The 18,047-nt window shown below is 39.4% G+C and overlaps 1 protein-coding gene across 2 annotated transcripts in view; it reads left to right on the top strand.

The window, feature by feature from the left end:
- Positions 1-18,047, top strand: part of LOC148776108 (uncharacterized) — a 394,223-nt gene that overhangs the window by 279,214 nt on the left and 96,962 nt on the right. For both annotated transcript variants that reach the window (XR_016038540.1, XR_016038541.1), the window contains one exon: positions 4,056-4,266. The gene's annotated coding sequence lies outside the window, so the exon portion shown is untranslated. The remainder of the gene's footprint in view (positions 1-4,055; positions 4,267-18,047) is intronic.

Genomic DNA, 18,047 nt, shown 5'->3' with positions numbered 1-18,047 from the left:
CAAAATGAAACATTAGTTCTGACATCCATTTCCAGGAAAAAAAAAACAAACAAAAAAACCCCAACAATCTGATTTGCGAGGCAATGTCTTAGTCTGTTTGGGCTGCTATAACAAAATACGTTTTTGTCGGGCTTCCCTTGTGGCTCAGCTGGTAAAGAATCCACCTGCAATGCGGGAGACCTGGGTTTGTGCCCTGGGTTAGGAAGATCCCCTGGAGAAGGGAATAGCTACCCACTCCAGTATTCTGGCCTGAAGAATTCCATGGACTGTATGAATTCCGTGCGGTCACAAAGAGTAAGATACAACTGAGCAACTTTCACAGCAAAATACCACAGATTGATAATCTGATAAACAGCAGAAATTTGTGTCTCACAATACTGGAGGTTGTGAAATCCAGGATGGGGGCACCAAGGTGGTTGCATTTGGTTAGGGATCTCTTCCTGATTCATAGTGGACACCTTCTCCCTGTGTCCTCACATGGAGGAAGGAGCAAGGGATCTCTCTGGAGCCTTTTCAGTTCAGTTCAGTTCAGTCACTCAGTCGTGTCCGACTCTCTGCGACCCCATGAATCACAGCACACCAGGCCTCCCTGTCCATCACCAACTCCTGGAGTTCACTCAAACTCATGTCCACAGAGTCGGTGATGCCATCCAGCCATCTCATTCTCTGTCGTCCCCGTCTCCTCCCACCCCCAATCCCTGCTAGCATCAGACTCTTTTCCAGTCGCATGAGGTGGCCAAAGTATTGCAGTTTCAGCTTTAGCATCAGTCCTTCCAATGAACACCCAGGATTGATCTCCTTTAGAATGGACTGGTTGGATCTCCTTGCAGTCCAAGGGACTCTGAAGAGTCTTCTCCAGCACCACAGTTCAAAAGCATCAATTCTTCGGCGATCAGCTTTCTTCACAGTCCAACTCTCACATCCGTACATGACCACGGGAAAAACCATAGCCTTGACTGGAGCCTTTTATAAGGTGCTAATTCCATTCAAGGGTGCACTACCCTCATGACTTAAGAACCTTCGAAAAACTCTATCTCTTAATATGATCAATCATCTTTTGGGGTTAGGATTTTAGTGTATGAATTTGGGATGGGAGAGGGACATAAGCATTCAGACCATAGGAGGCAAATAATAGTGATAGGAAGATCTTGGAAGAAGAAACACTAACATCATCTGTAGTTTGAGATTTTTCCAAGTATGGTGAAAGAGATCTGAGGTTCTGGGTATACATGGAGTGCATGAAGAAGGACGTCTGTTTCAGTACAGCTAGAGAGACACTTGAAGGCAGTGCATGACTGGAGAAGCTGGGGCCAGAGCACTGAGGACATTTTATATCAGTAGCTCTCAAGACAGGCTGCTCATGAAAATCTTCTGGGGAGATTAAAAAATACCTTTGCCATCAAGTCCCATATCAGAATGATGTATTTTTAATAATTTATGCCTTAGAGTGAATTAACTAAATTAGATCACTTGCTTCCCAAACTCTAGTTGAGACTACTGAATAAATAGAAGTTTTGTTTGGGGGAGTTAATTAACCTTGGAGCATGGATTAATTAATTAATTAAAAAACCATGTGTGTGTTATTTTTCTATTCAGGGTGTTAGAATGAAGAGATAAGGAAGGCCTTTCCCACACTTTGAAGAACTGATCCACCAGTGGGGATATATACAAACAAACAGATATTTTATAATACTCCTCTCTAAGCAGAGAGAACTCTGCTGCTTTTCAGGACATGGTCTTTCACATACACTTTTAGGCTCTTATGGTGATCCTTCAGCACCAGCTATCACTCTGGAAGTCTTGAAGGGCTGTGTTCTGGTGAGGCATGGGTAGAGTGAGGGGATAAAGGGTCATTCTACGTGTGGAGCACAGAGGCAGATACGTCATGTTCCAAAGGGGCGATAAAGCCAAGTCAAGGAACTTGATAGAGTTTGACAGCCCAGATCCGTATCAAAGACAGTGGAAGAGAGTTAAGAACTATGGTATGGGAACAGTTGGAACTGGTTGGCTGGAGGGGACCTGGAGATGTTCTGGAAGGAATATTTTTTTATGGCTTCTCCTAACAGCTGACATGGGCTTGGCAAGTACATTTAAAGGTCTGGACTAGAAGCAATACTAACTGCCATATGCATTACATTGTCTCTCTGGGAAAATGAATTCTGTATTAAGAAAGGAAGTAAGGTAGAAACCAAAGATGTTTCAATTTATATAAAAATAGTGGCATTATTGATGCTTTTCCTTTGCTTCACCAAGTAAATGGAATGACAGAGTAGCAATGTGATATGATTACTTGACTTCTCTGCTTATAGGCAACGAAAGGAGAGCTCATTACTTCAATTACCATTGGAAATATTTCAAGAATATGTTAATCTACTTTTTTGCCTTGGTAATAAAGCGTAGTGGAAATAACAGAATATTTGTTTCCCTGAACCTCAATAACCTCACATTTTGATGTTTTAATCACATATTTTGTGTGTTATATAAAACAGTTATATCACATAAGAATCTTATCTCCCTGTTATGTTCTGAATGTTTCTACCCCCTCCCCCTAATTTATATATTGATATCTTAACCCCCAAGATAATTGCATTAGGAGGTGAGTACTTTGGGAGGTGATTAGATCACAAGGGGGAATCCTCATGATTGGAATTATGTGAGCACACAACAAAATAGTATAATTTATGCACCAAAAAGTGGTCTCAGTAGACAGCAAATCTACTGGTGCAATGATCTTGGACTTCCCAGCCCCTGGAACTATAAGTAATAAATGCTGGTTGTTAATCAAGCCATTCAGTTCATGCTATTTTTCTTATAGCATCCTGAATGGACTAAGACACTATCCAGAGTCTATGAATTTCTGAAGGAATAGAACATAGAACATATTTCCTGAATATTCATCTTTCCTGCAAAACCTGGTCACTTGGCTTGGACATTAACCTGTGAAGAGCTGTGAACAGAACTGGACTGATCAAGATACTCCAGTCCTTTAGGAGTTGCTATGGTCCAAAAGTCTGTATTCCTCCAGAATTCATGGTGAAATGCTAGCCCCAAAGGTGATGGTATTAGAAGGTGGGGCCTTTAGGGAGATGGTTAAGCCATGAGGGTGGAGTCCTCATGAATGGAATCAGTCCCCTTATAAAAGAGATACTAGAGCTCTCCCTGGTCCCTTTCACATGGTGAGGCCACAAAAAGCCTGCAGCCCAGAAGATGGCCCTCACCTGATCATTCTGGCAGCATGATCCTGGACTTCCAACCTCCAGAACTGTGAGAAGCAAATTTCTGTTCATAAGCTTCCCTGTCTGTGATATATCCTTATAGCAGTTCAAACACAATAAGACAGCCGTTTCAGTTTTGTGTTGAGTGAGGTGCTATGGATGCTTGCTTAATGTGCTAAGTTGCTTCAGTCGTGTCTGACTCTTTGCAACCCCATGGACTGTAGCCCACCAGGCTTCTCTGTCCATGGGATTCTCCAGGCAAGAATACTGGAGTGGGTTGCCATTTCCTTTTCCAGGGGATCTTCCCAATCCAGGGATCAAACCCTCATCTCTTATGTCTCCTGCATTGGCAGGTGGGTTCTTTACCACTAGTGCCACCTGGGATAATAGATGCATCTCAGTGAAAGGGGCTTCCCAGGTGGTGCTTGTGGTAAAGAACATGCGTGCCAATACAGGAGATGTAAGAGATGTGGGATCAATTCCTGGGTCTGGAAGATCCCCTGGAGGAGAGCATGGCAACCCCCTCCAGTATTCTTGCCTGGAGAATCCCCATGGACAGATGAGCCTGGTGGGCTATGGTCTGTAGGGTCGCAAAGAGTTGGACATGACTGAAGTGACTTAGTGTGCACGTATGCATCAGTGAAAAAGAGTGGAGCTAAGGGGTTAAGAGTAGAAATTGCAACACATAAAAAGTAGAAGTTCTCAGTCAAGACATTAGGACAGCCTCTTAGAAGTAAGTTTATTAGCTGATTATTAATAAATGTGTGTTTTCTCCCATTGGAATCCTAGTCTCTGAGATCTGAGGAGACAGGAGCATCTGAGGTCTCCTTTATTTGACAGGTGCATATTATTGGTGACCCTTGGAGCCCAGACATCATGCAGTCATGACCCACCTGGGTGCCTGCTTCTTGTCTGAACAGAGGTTCACCTGCTTCAACTCCCTCACGGCTTGATGAGCACTCCTGCCGGCAAAGGTTGGATTTTGCAGCTAAGTCTAGACTTGGGAACCTGCAGGGAGGAAGATTTCTTGTGGAGAAAACATTTTTTAAATGTAAGTATTTTGGAGAAGAGTTCTTTTTCTGCTGAAGGAAGGCAGGGCTAGTGCACTGGCATCCACAGTGTAATGGTCTTAGATCGAATCTGTACCACAGGCCGTGTTGTGCAGGGCACAGGAAGTGCAAACTGTGTGGATTCACACACACACTCACACAGCAGATGCACTTTTTTTTTTCTTTCCAGAGTGTGGTTGAGTTATTGCTGGGGTATAAGCAAGAGTCACCCTGTGGTCTGGCCTTCACTAATCTGTATGTCTTTCCTTGAAGGAAGGCTTTAGCTGTTCAATTTAGTTTTGTTTACTTAAAGTGTTGTGTTTGAACTTTGCTGCATGCCTGGAGGCTAGCGGGACATGGGGAAAGGCATTCATTCTAACTAAATCCCAAAGCACATCATATCAATTCAGACATGGACAGTCAGGACCATCTTTTACTCCTGGAAGCAAGTAGGGGTGGAAAAGAAAGTTCTTTCCACCCTGAAATGATGGAAAGGGGGTGGGGGGGAAAGTTTGCAAGTGAAAATTTATACAACAAAATCTTGTATCCAAAAATATAACAAAACTTCCAGAAGAACATTATGAGCAAATTTCCTATTCCATTGGTTCCTTTTCAAATTATTGTGTGTCCCTAGTCGCCTGCTAGTTTCAGTTTTTGTTAACTCGAGAATATGTTCTCACCCCTTCTGAGTTAAGTAATATTAATTGAGGCTTTCAATTACATCGAATGGAAATTTATTGTGGTAAAAGGAGAGGAGTCATCTAGAGCATCTGTTTATTAGGAACATTCGAAAGGGTTCACTTTTCTGTCTCAACAGCAGTGCTTATAGAACAACCTTCCAGATTAATAAAAAAAAGATTAGCTCTCTCCCAAAATATTTCAAACAGCTTAGAGTTTATGAGAGTACAGTTTACTCTGCAAAGAGATTGTCTGATGATAGGAGTTCACAGGAAGAAAAGTTAAAATACAAAGAAAACTAGGTTGTGGGGTTTCCATAATGTAGAAAATATGGGAAATATTAAATCCAGTTTTTGAGCGGTCAAGGGAATCAACATCGTTATCATAACAAAAGCAACCAGTGATCAAGTATCTTATGTTTTATCAGTTTGGTACAATGCCCAGCAAACCAAATATGCTTAATAAATTTTAAATGATATCAACAATATTCCCTTGCTGCTGAGAAACAGTGTTATCACTTTGGGAAGCTTTATTAACCCTTTAAGTATGGTTATTTCATTGAGTGAAGAGGGGAAAGGGTTCATTGGACAGCTGAGGTGAGATGGAAATGATGTTTCTTCCCATAATGAACAGATGTCTCACTTCTCATTGAGTTAATCAATTCTAATATTATTAAGCACAAGCTCAGTAAATCTGCCCTTGTATTTTTCTGATACAAATACAATATACCTACCACTGCTTAATATCTTTCATATGTGAAGTAATAAAACTGATTCAATATGAAATCTTGTACTTTACATGTAAATTGGATTGCTATGGGCCATTAGACTCTTTACATAAACAATATATTTTGTTTAAAAGAAAACTGTGCTCACTTTAACATTCTGAAAGTTCATAATGGGCAAAACCACATTAGCAGAGTAAATGGTGTCGGGACGGAATCTGGCATGGCCAATAGAGGCATAAAGGAGAAAAGAATCTTAACTTCTAGTAAAATAACTTTTGTCCCATGGGTGGTTTTAAGAAAATGGCTGCCAACAGGTGAGAGCTCACTAATGTCAGGTGTAATTAAAAACCTTAATTCTGGATTGATTCTCTGAAGCATTCACAGGGTACCATGCCCAGAGGCTGAGGCAGAGAAGCCTAACTAAGGAAGCAAATTATTTGCCTTTCTGAAAAGACAGCCATTTCCGCACAGAAAGGTGATGACATATTGAGGCCAAGCCTGGCAATATAATATGATGTCACAGGATCCATTTTTGATATTAGATAATAGCCTTCATTCTGGTAGGTCAGCATCTCATTCCTTGGCTTATTTATCTGCATTATGTATGAAAGCTGCACACCAGAATTCGTAGACAAACCTTACCCAAGTGTACTGCAATATTTGCATCTTGGCCTCCTTTGCAACACTGATCCTTGTGCTCTGCCACAGCTGTCAGAGTAATGGCTTTTTCCCCCCTTTTTATCTGGGTTGGCTTTATTCCCAGATTCCAAATGAAAGAGACAGCATTTTACTTGACCACCCCATTCCAACCGTTAAATACTGTGCCTTCAGGCTCCGATGCTCTAATGGTCGATTAAAGTTGATAACAGTCTGTCCAATTTCCATTTTTTAACATTCAGCTTGCTGAAATTGTAATATTGTGAAAATCTGAAGTCTACAGGACCTGCCTGAGAATCTGTTTGGACGTCAACACATATTAATAAACAAGGGGAAAAAAGTAATGCCAACAGCCCTCAGCATCTACAGAGGTTGTGTTAGCTACATAAGATAGCCAGGTTTGTATAGATTAGAAGTCGCCAATCTATCATACAGTAAGTAGAATAGAGATGCTCATAGGGTCATTCACAGCTACGAGGGCAAATATCCTTAAAAACTCTCTAAGCCAATGAACGGCCTATTCATTTTCTTCCCTACCTGCCTTACCAAGAGCTCAGTCTTTATTTGGTCTTTTTAACACTCTTTCTTGTTTGGCAGACACAAAAATTATAGTTCCTGGACTTCATTGTTAGAGATGTTGTTGTGGGATGAAGGGTCACGAGGGTACAAATCTAATTGAAATATTTTTAAAAATCTGATTTCTCAGGGGATCAGAATAAAATAGTTTGAAATAATCTCTTCTGAAACCAACAGTGGTCTTTCTTGAGCCTTAGAAAAACAAAACTAAAACCAGGGATTCTGAGATGGATTTGTAGACCAGTAGAACTCAGAGATAAGCAGTTTGGTCTCAGTCTTCTAAGTGATGGAAAAAAATAACACTTTCACCAAGAGTCATACTCCCTGAGTTTGTAATAGCAGCCTCTACCCAGTCCCTTGCATTGTACTAGTCAGCTTGCCTTTCTTAGCCACGCTTGGGATCCTTTCTCCGATCATGGATGACCTCCCAGAGTTCTCATCTTTGAGTCTAGGCTCGTTTTTTCCAATCAATTGCCCAACTCTTGGATACTTTTTTCATGCTGGAGAAGCGATTGCCCATTTTCTAAGTCTTTGCTGCTAAGTGCAGATGAGTCCCTCAGATTCTGAGAAATTTATCACTGTCGATAAACATGACATTTCTGGGAATGAGGCTTCAATCTCCTTTTTCCTAGGCAGGCTGAAATGATGACCAAAGAACCTAAAAGGGCCAAATATTTAGTTTTCCATGTTATGACCACATCACTGAGCCTGTGCTTACTTTTTCGGACAATGTTTTCATCTAAAAACATGGATATTGTTGCTTATTCATAAAAAAGACTCTAACACCATCAAACTGTTTGAACTCTATCTCTTGTCCACTTCATTTTTGTCACAGGGGGATCTTTGTATCAAGGAAAGGAGGTGTTTATGTTTGCTCATATGCAATGAGATAAAAGAAGAGTATGCAGAAATTTGGGCTTCCCAGGTGGCGCTAGTGGTAAAGAACCCACCTACCAATGCAGGAAACATGAGATGCAGGTTCAATCCCTGGGTCTGGAAGATTCCCTGGAGGAGGGCATTGCAACCCAGTCCAGTATTCTTGCCTGGAGAATCCCACTGACGGAAGAGCTTGGTGGGCTACAATCCACAGGGTCGCATAGAGTTGGACACAGCTGAAGTGACTTAGCACAAACTCAGGCAGGCAGAAATTTAACATCAGAAACTGATGTGACTCCAGAAGATTTCTTCCTCTGATTTTGGACTGTGGTGGCATAAAGTCTGCCCCCCAGTACACAAGCACTGATGATATTTGTCTTTATTGTTTTTCTTCATATTAATGAAAATGTTGGTGCTGTTTATTGCTGAAATGCTTCTGAACTCTGGGAAGCCCAGGCTTCCAACAATGAGTGTGAATGAAAGGGGAGATATACTACATCTTCTGGAAGTGTCTTCACTTACCAGAATTAGCTATTGATATTTGCCGGGATCGCAGACTTTCTGCCTCTAAAATCCATTTGTTTACATGTTTACTCTCATCAAATTTATTTTTCTTTAACGTTTATTTATGTATTTGACTGTGCTCGTCTTAGTTGTGGCACTTGGGATCTTTACTCGTGTGTGGGATCTTTTCATGCAGGATCTTTAGTTGCAGCATGTAGGTTCTTAGTTGTGGCTTGTGGAATCTAGTTCCCTGATCAGGGATCTAACTTGGGACCTCTGCATTGGGAGCAAGGAATCTTAGCCACTGGCCCACTAAGAAAGTCCCTCATCAATTTTCTTCTACCTTTTGGACATCCATGAAAAATCTAGCACATTAGATGATGATGATGATGATGATAACAATAGTAATAATAATACTAGTAGCAACAAATACTTATATAGCATGTGCCAGATAGTTTTCCAAGCACATCACAAGGGTTAATTTATTTAACACTTATGACAACTTTGTGAGTTAGGTACCATTATCATCCTTGTTAAACAGATGAAAGAACTGAGGCACAGATTGGTTTGCAAAGGCCATATAGCTAATAAGCAGTCAGGTGAGATCTGAACCCAGGAAACTGACTTGAGAGTCTTCTACTTAATTTATCCTATGGGTGACCGTGTTAGTTCGCTTGGGTTGTCATAACAGAATGCAAGTTGCATGGCTCATTAGGCAACAGAAATTTATTTTTTTAGGCTAGAATCCCAACATCAAGGTGTGGGTAGGTTTGGTGTCTTCTGAAGCCTCTCTCCTTGGCCTGCAGAGTGCCTCCTTCTTGCTGTGTTCTCACCTGGTCCTTCCTCAATGTGTATACATCCCTATTTTCTCTTCGTGTGTCCAGGTCTCCTCTTTTTGTGATAACATCAGTCAGATTGGATCAGGGCCCACACTAATGGCCTCCTCATTTTAGCTTAACCACCTCTTTAAAGGCCCTAGCTCCCGTTTGGGCCATCACAGTGGCTTCTGAAGATCTGTTTTCCTGGTCTTTGTGTTTGCTGCCTTGCTTCATTGCTGGGTATCTCTTTTTCTCATGTCTCTACCTAGCACACTACTCTGCTTACTTGCCCAGACTTTCTATCCACAGGGGCCCATACCTTGCAGACTTAGTTCTACCTAACAACCAGATTCAGTCTCATTTAAGAGCCCATTTCTATCAATATGATCTGTGATGCCCGAAATGAGGTGCTGCCCAGAACCTGCGGTTGGGGTTACTAAGTGATGCTTGGGTCTTCTGTCCCATTTCTGTTGGGTGTGCTTGACTGTGAGGTTTTAATCTTTGGTTTTCTGATCATCCCTCCACATTCCTTGTAGGATATGAGCTCTGGCTTCAGTATCAACTTTGTGTTCTGCTGCTTCACAAAGTTCAAAATTCCTTGGTGTAGACTCAGCTCTGAAGTGCCTTCCACGGTTCTTTAAGGTGCTGCTTGATAATGCAAAGTGAGTGGGAAAGAGAAATTACAATAGGAGGTTAGAGAAAAATAGAAAATAATCAGAATCATAATGAGAAGAAAGCAAGAAATAGAAAAGTCTCTTATGTAATGTGTCTTCTGGATGGGATAATTTGTAGGAAAGTGTTTGAAAAGCCTTCCGTGTTCTCCAGTGGGAGGTGGCATTATTATTATAATTGTTGCATTTGTTTTTATCATTCTCACCTTAGGATTCTGGTTTCTGTCAAAGGTGAACATATAAATCAGTAGGTGGATTGTAAACCCAGAAGGCTCGGGTGCTGTTGAACCACTGTGAACGAGCTAGTTGTCTTCTTAGAGCTTTTGCCTGTCCTGTGGGCATCCTGACGATTGAGGGAACATTCAGTCCCTCTTCTTGAAGGAGCAACTGGAAGATGAAGGGAAAGATCTGTCTGTGCTATAAACAGGGAAGGGGAAGGGCCAATTCCCAAATCAAGGCCATGTGAGATTAGTTCAAAGTGTGGGGGGAAAGTACAGGCCACCAAAACACAGAACAATTCCAGCCTGCAAAGGGGTCAGAGAGAATCAGAAACACTCTTGCAAATATAGCAGAGAAGGAGGTGAGGCGAGAGAAAAAATAGGACAAGTCATAAGTGCGAAAGGGGATTGAAGCTAGTAATGACTCAAAAACGGCTGAGCTGCCGAACCTATTTAAAAATCCTCTTAAAAACAGAAGCTGAGAAGAAAAAGAACATGGACAGGAGTGGCACGGGGATGACCTTGAAGAATAATTAAGCCAAAACCGAGTGAGGGGCTGTTTTGTAGCTCAGAATGTAGAGAAATCAGTGTGGGATGGCAGGGTTCCTAAGGCATTAAGGGAGCTTGCACTCTCTAAGCTAATTAGTTCACACACTTACAGCTATTCTGGGGAAAAGTAATAGGGATCTAAGGATACTTGGAGGAGAAGGGAGTATAAAAGGTGGTTTCAATCTTAAACTGAGACAGAAACCTTATGGAAATGCAGTTCAATAGAGCTGGTGTCAACACGCAATGGGGGATGTGAAGGAGGGACCCCAGCATCCAGAGGGTAATGGGATCCTTGGCAAGAACCATGATTGATTTTTTTCAAGAACAAAGCAGGTCCAACAATTGATTTTTTTTCTTGTGCGCTGGAATTGGCCGAATTTTAAAAGGTAGCATAAATCTTTGAACTTTACTTACACATTTGGCACCAGGGTTCACATCATTTATTTCAAAGCTGAGTTACCTTGGCTCTATGGGCCCTTGTCACATGAATTAAGAGTGGCCAGAAGACCAAAGCAGAGGAGGAGACAGACAGCAGTTTATCCCTCTTATAGTAAGGTGGGGAGTAAATCTTAATGTTAATGAAGCCTTCAGGTGGTTCTCAACTAGGGGATTCTGATAATTCCTTCAGAAGCTGAAGTCTTGAACAATAAGTGGAGAAAATTGTAAGATGAGTTTTGGTTGAGGGCAAAAACTATCTTAGTAATGTAAGTGGGCTTGGAGAGATTCTTGCTTTGGATGGATGACTTAACTGCATGAAATCTCATGTTCTTTGGATATTGAGTATTTTAGAATTCTAGAAAAGTGGCTATTATAATTTAAAAAAAAATTTTAATGGAGTATAGTTGATTTACAATGTTGTTATTTTCAGGTGTACAGCAAAACAAACCATAAGTTTATTTTCTACATCTGTACCTCTATTTTTATTTTATATTAGATAAGTTCATTTGTACCCCTTTTTACAGATTCCACATATAAATGGTATATGATATTTGTCTTTCTCTGTCTGACTTACTTCACTTATTTCACTCAGTACAACAATCTCTAAGTCCACAACCTATAACTAACCTGAGTTGCTCCATTGTTATTCCTAACTTGAGTCTGATTCTATTTTTGGTAGGGTCTATAGGGAGGCCTGGCGTGCTGTGGTTCATGGGGTCGCAAAGAGTCGGACACGACTGAGCAACTGAACTGAACTGATACTGTGAAAATGCAGAGTAGGGCAAAATGTTAGGGATATAGAGGCTAAGAGGAATACATAGTCTAGTATTTCATGACAATTCAGAAATCCCCATGGGCAAAAATACATGAAGTCTGTGAGATTCTGAGTGAGTAGAATGAAAAGTAATCAACATTGATAAAGTGAAAGGCAGGCTGACAGATCAAATAGAAGATCCTGGCTCATGCCACACAGTAGGCCTAAAAATAAAAAGATAAAAATAAACTCCTACCAGAATGTCCTGGCTTGTGATTATCCTGAAAGTCTCCCTCCTTGTATGATTCAATACCTTGAAACCTTCAGGGCAGGATCTTTTCCATTGTGTAGGTGAGAATATTAAAACACAAGTCAAAAGAGACTCTCAATTTTAAATCCTACATTTGAAGAGATTGGAAGTCATCACTGCCATTCTTACAAAAAGAAAAAAGCAGAACAAATTGAAAACCAGCAACTTTTTCTTGGACCAGCAGAGAATTATATTGTGGTGCAAACCAGCATTTTGAAATCTAGAGAGACAGGTGGATACAGAAAAGTCACATTGAAATATGCTTACCTGGAGAACACAAGTAAAATAGTTTTTTTTTTTAATTTCTTACTCTTAATTCATCTAAAAGATAACTGTTGAGGTAATCATAGTAATAATTTACTTGTTTAAAGTAATTGTATTATTTGGTTTATGGATAAGTGAAATGACTAACAGAAATGTCTTAAGGCACCGGGAGGAGGAATGGGGAAAATTCTATTATAAGGTACTTTTACTAAATGTGAAACAGTATGCTTTTACTTGATGGTTGGCCTAGATTAATTTAAAATGTATATTTCAAACTCTAGGGCAACCACTAATTTTTTTTTTTTTAAAGAAGAATAGTAGATACACTAAGAGAGGAGAGAAAATGGATTCATGTAATTAAAACCAGAGATAGCATGAAAAAGATGGGGAAAAGAAACAAGTGTAATGAATAGAAATAGCTACAAATATAATAGGTATTAATCCAACTATATCAGTAATCCCTTTAATGCAAATGGCCTAAATACACCAATTAAAAGAGAGAAATTGTAAGAGTGAATAAAAATATTAGAACCAACTATATTTTGTCTACAAGAAAGCCAGTTTAAATGTAATGTTTTAGATATTTTCAAAGTAAAAGGATGATAAAAGATATACAATGCTAACATTAATCAAAAGAAAGCTGGAGTTACTGTATTAATTTCAGACAAAGCAGACTTCAGGACAAGGAAAATTATTAGGAATAAATTATATAATAATTGTATATTATGTGCCATAATTATCATATCAAGTATCATAATTATATATTAACATAGGAGTCAATTATCCAAGCAGACATAATAATCCTTAATGTATATGCAACTAACACATCACCGCCAGTCCAGGTCTGCTTAGTGGTAGCTTTGGTTATACCTGTCTGGATTCCACCAGGGACATTCAGTGAGCCTTGGAATCACAGCAAGATTCCCCTCCCAGACTCAGAGCCCTGCCCAGCCTACAGGCAAAGACTCTTGGGCTGGGAACACCTAGCTCTGGGTTGGGTCTTGTACACCCCCAAATTTTAGAAGTCCCTGAAGTCTGACAGGGGCTCCTAAAATTTGGGGATATACCAGGGCTTCCTTAGTGGCTCAGTGGTAAAGAATCTGCCTGCCAATCCAGGAAACGTGAGTTTTATTCCTGGGTTGGGAAGGTCCCTGGGGGAAGAACATGGCAACTGACTCCTGTAGTCTTCCCTGGGAAATTCCATAGACAGAGGAGCCTGGTGGGCTACAGCCCATGGGGTTGCAAAAGAGTTGAACATGACTTAGCCACTAAACAACAAACTAATAAAAGAGTGCCAAAATACATGAGACAAAACTGACAGGACTACAAGGAGAAATGGAAAAATCCATGCTATGGTTGCAGACTTTAATACCTCTTTCAGTCATTGATAGATAAGTAGTTTCAAAATCAGAAATTATATACTTGATCTAAATAGCATTATTGAGCAACTTGATCTCATTTACATTTGTACAATATTCCATCCCATGACAACAGAATATACATTTTTCTCAAGTTCACATGGAATAGTAACCAAAAGAGACTACATTCTGGGCCATAAAACACATCTTAACAAATTAAAAATAATGGAAATCATATTAAGTGTATTCTCAGACCATAAATTAACTGGAAATCAGTAACAAAAAGATAACTGGAAGATACTCAAATATTTGGAAATTAAACACAATACTTCTAAATAATACGTGAATAAAAGAAAAAAAATCTCGAGAAATTAAACATTATTTTGAACTAAGTGAAAATAAAACATCAAAATTTGTGGAATGCAGTGAAAGTGCAGTGCTTAGAAGGAAATTAATATGTTTAATGCATATTATAGAAAAAAAAGAAATATCTTAAATCAATAACCTAGCTTCCACCTTAGGAAACTAGAGAAAGAAATACAATTTAAGCCCAAAGCAAGTCAAAAAATAATACAAATTAGAGCACATGTCAATGAAGCTGAAAATAAAGTAATAGGGAAAGTCAATAAGACCAAAATCTCATTCTTTGTAAATAAAAATAGAATTGATAAACATTTAGTCAGGTTAACCAAAGAAAAAAGAGAGAAGACACAAAACTTTCCAGATAAAGAAAGAATGTCACCACTCAGTCAGTGGACATTAAAAAGATAATAAAGGAATGCCATGTATAACTCTAGGCTCAATAAATTAACTTAGATTTATGGGTCACTTCTTTGAAACACATGACCTGCCAAACTCTCCCAAGGATAAATAGGTTATATGAATAGCCTATATGAAACTCTTTAATATATTTCAAAGTGGTAAAATCAATAATTAATAACCTTTCAAAAGAAGAAAGCATCAATCCCAGTTCACTGGTTGATTATGCTGTGTATTTACAGAAGAAATGATACTATTTTTCAGCAATCTCCTCCAGAAAAAGAGAAGCAGACAGAATACTTTCTGATTCATTCTATGAAGCCATCATTAACCTGATAAAAACATCAGATAAAGACATTATAAGAAGGGAAAACTACCTCAACATAAAAGCAAAAGTTTTCAACAAAATATTAATTAATGGAGTCAAACATGATATCAAAAGTATTATACAGCACAATCAAATAGGATTTATCCCAGGTATGCAAGGCTAGTTCAACATCAGATAATCAATCAGTATAATCCACCACATTAACATGTAAAAAAGAAGTCATATAACAATAGAACTTGGTACAGAGAAGGCATTTGACAAAATCCAGCACCAGTTCATGATAAAAACTCTCAGGAAACTAGGATTAGAGGGGAAGTTCCTTAGTTTTGTAAAAAAACACCTGCAGAAAATCTCCAGCTAACTTTACGTTTAGTGGTGAGGAACTTACCCCTCAAGATTGGGAACAGGTCTCAGATGCCCTCTCCTGCCACTCCTGTTCACCATCACGCTGGAGTCCCAGCTAATGCAAAAAGGTCATAAAAGCAGTTATACAAATTAGGCAGGAAGAAATAAAACTGTCCTTGTAATTTGTATATTTTTTTAATAATGGCCATTCTGACTGGTGTGAGATGATACCACATTGCAGTTTTGATTTGCATTTTTCTAGTAATTAGCAATATTGAGCATCTTTTCATGTTGGTCATCTGTATGTTTTCTTTGAAGAAATAAATGTCTATTTAGGTCTTCTGCTCATTTTTAAATTTTTTTAAATTTTATTTTATTTTTTGCTTTTTGATATTAAGCTGAATAAGCTATTTGTGTATTTTGAAAATTAATCCCTTGTTGATAGCATCATTTGCAAATATTTTCTCCCTAGACTGTAGATTGTCTTTTTATTTTGTTCATGGTTTCCTTTGCTGTGCAAAAGCTTTTAAGTTTAGTTAGGTTCCATTTATTTATCTTTGGTTTTCTTTCTATTACTCTAGGAGGTAGCCAAAAAAATATTGCTGTGATTTATGTCAGAGTGTTCTGCCTATGTTTTTCTCTAGTAGGTTTGTAGTATTTGGTCTTACATTTGGGTCTTTAACCTTTTTTAAGTTTATTTTTGTGTATGATGTAATAAGTGTTCTAATGTCATTCTTTTACATGTAGCTGTCCAGTTTTTCCAGCACAACTTATTGAAGAGGCTGTCTTTTTTCCATTGTGTATTCTTGCCTCCTTTGCCATAGATTAATTGACCATCAGTTCAGTTCAGTCACTCAGTCATGTCCGACTCTTTGCGACCCCATGAATCACAGCACATCAGGCCTCCCTGTCCATCACCAACTCCCGGAGTTCACTCAAATTCATGTCCATTGAGTTGGTGATGCCATCCAGACCACAAGTGTATATATTTATTTCTGGACTTTCTATTTCACTCCATTCATGTAATATATGTCTGTTTTTGTGCCCCTACCATACTGATTTTGTTACTATAGCTTTGTACTATAGTCTGAAGGGAGCATGATTCCTTCAGCTCTATTCTTCTTTCTCATGAGTGTTTTGGCTACTTGGGTATTAGGAGTCTTCCATACAAATTTAAATTTTTTTTGCTCTATTTCTGTGAAAAATACTACTGGTAGTTTGATATGGATTTCAGTGAATGTATAGATTGACTTGAGTCGTGTAGTCACTTTAACAATATTAATTCTTCCAATCCAAAAACATGGTATATTTTTCCATCTATGTCATCTTCAATTTCTTTCGCCAGCATCTTATAGTTTTTGGAGTATGGGTCTTTTGCCTCCTTCAGTTCAGTTCAGTCGCTCAGTTGTGTCCGACTCTCCGCGACCCCATGAATCACAGCACGCCAGGCCTCCCTGTCCATCACCAACTCCCGGAGTTCACTCAAACTCATGTCCACAGAGTCGGTGATGCCATCCAGCCATCTCATTCTCCGTCGTCCCCTTCTCCTCCCGCCCCCAACCTTTCCCAGCATCAGAGTCTTTTCCAGTGAGTCAACTCATCGCATGAGGTGGCCAAAGTATTGCGGTTTCAGCTTTAGCATCAGTCCCTCCAATGAACATCCAGGATTGATATCCTTTAGAATGGACTGGTTGGATCTCCTTGCAGTCCAAGGGACTCTCAAGAGTCTTCTCCAACACCACAGTTCAAAAGCATCGATTCTTCGGCGATCAGCTTTCTTCACAGTCCAACTCTCACATCCATACATGACCACGGGAAAAACCATTGCCTTGACTAGACAGACCTTGGTTGGCAAAGTAATGTCTCTGCTTTTTAATATACTATCAAGATTGGTCATAACTTTCCTTCCAAGGAGCAAGCGTCTTTTAATTTCATGGCTGCAATCGGCATCTGCAGTGATTTTGGAGCCCAAAAAAATAAAGTCTGACACTGTTTCCACTGTTTTTCCATCTATTTCCCATGAAGTGATGGGACCAGATGCCATGATCTTTGTTTTCTGAATGTTGAGCTTCAAGCCAACCTTTTCACTCTCCTCTTTCACTTTCATCAAGAGGCTTTTGAGTTCCTCTTCACTTTCTGCCATAAGGGTAGTGTCATCTGCATATCTGAGGTTATTGATATTTCTCCCGGCAATCTTGATTCCAGCTTGTGCTTCTTCCAGCCCAGCGTTCCTCATGATGTACTCTGCATATAAGTTAAATAAGCAAGGTGACAATATACAACCTTGACGTACACCTTTTCCTATTTGGAACCAGTCTGTTGTTCCATATCCAGTTCTAACTGTTGCTTCCTGACCTGCATACAGGTTTCTCAAGAGGCAGGTCAGGTGGTCTGGGATTCCCATCTCTTTCAGAATGTTCCACAGTTTATTGTGATCGACACAGTCAAAGGCTTTGGCCTCCTTAGGTAGATTTATTCTCAGGCATTTTATTCTTTTGATACATGGCAAATGGGGTTGTTTCCTTAATTTCTCTTTCTTGTTTCAATGTGAGTGTAATGCTGGAGAGGGTGTGGAGAAAAAGAAACCCTCTTATACTGTTGATGGGAATGGAAATTGGTAGAGCCACTATGGAGGACAGTATGGAGGTTCCTGAAAAACTAAAAATATAGTTACCATATGATCCTGCAATCCCATTCCTGGCAATATATCCAGAGAAAACTCTAATTCAGTATGATACATGCATCCCAGTGTTTGGTGCAGCACTATTTATATAGCCAAGACTTGGAAGCAACCTAAATGTCCATAGACAGATGAATGGATAAAGAAGATATGGTATACACACACAAAGGCACACATACACATTTATATATGTATGTATATGCATATACAATGAACTATTACCTAGCAATAAAAAAGAATGGAATAATACCATTTACAGCAATGTGGATGGAC

Source organism: Moschus berezovskii, chromosome 11 (genome assembly GCF_049115385.1).
Source record: "Moschus berezovskii isolate FMDL1 chromosome 11, NW_MosBer_1.0, whole genome shotgun sequence".
NCBI classification, from domain to species: domain Eukaryota; kingdom Metazoa; phylum Chordata; class Mammalia; order Artiodactyla; family Moschidae; genus Moschus; species Moschus berezovskii.
The sequence above is the reverse complement of the archived record's forward strand: the minus strand, read 5'-3'. Positions and strand labels throughout refer to the sequence as shown.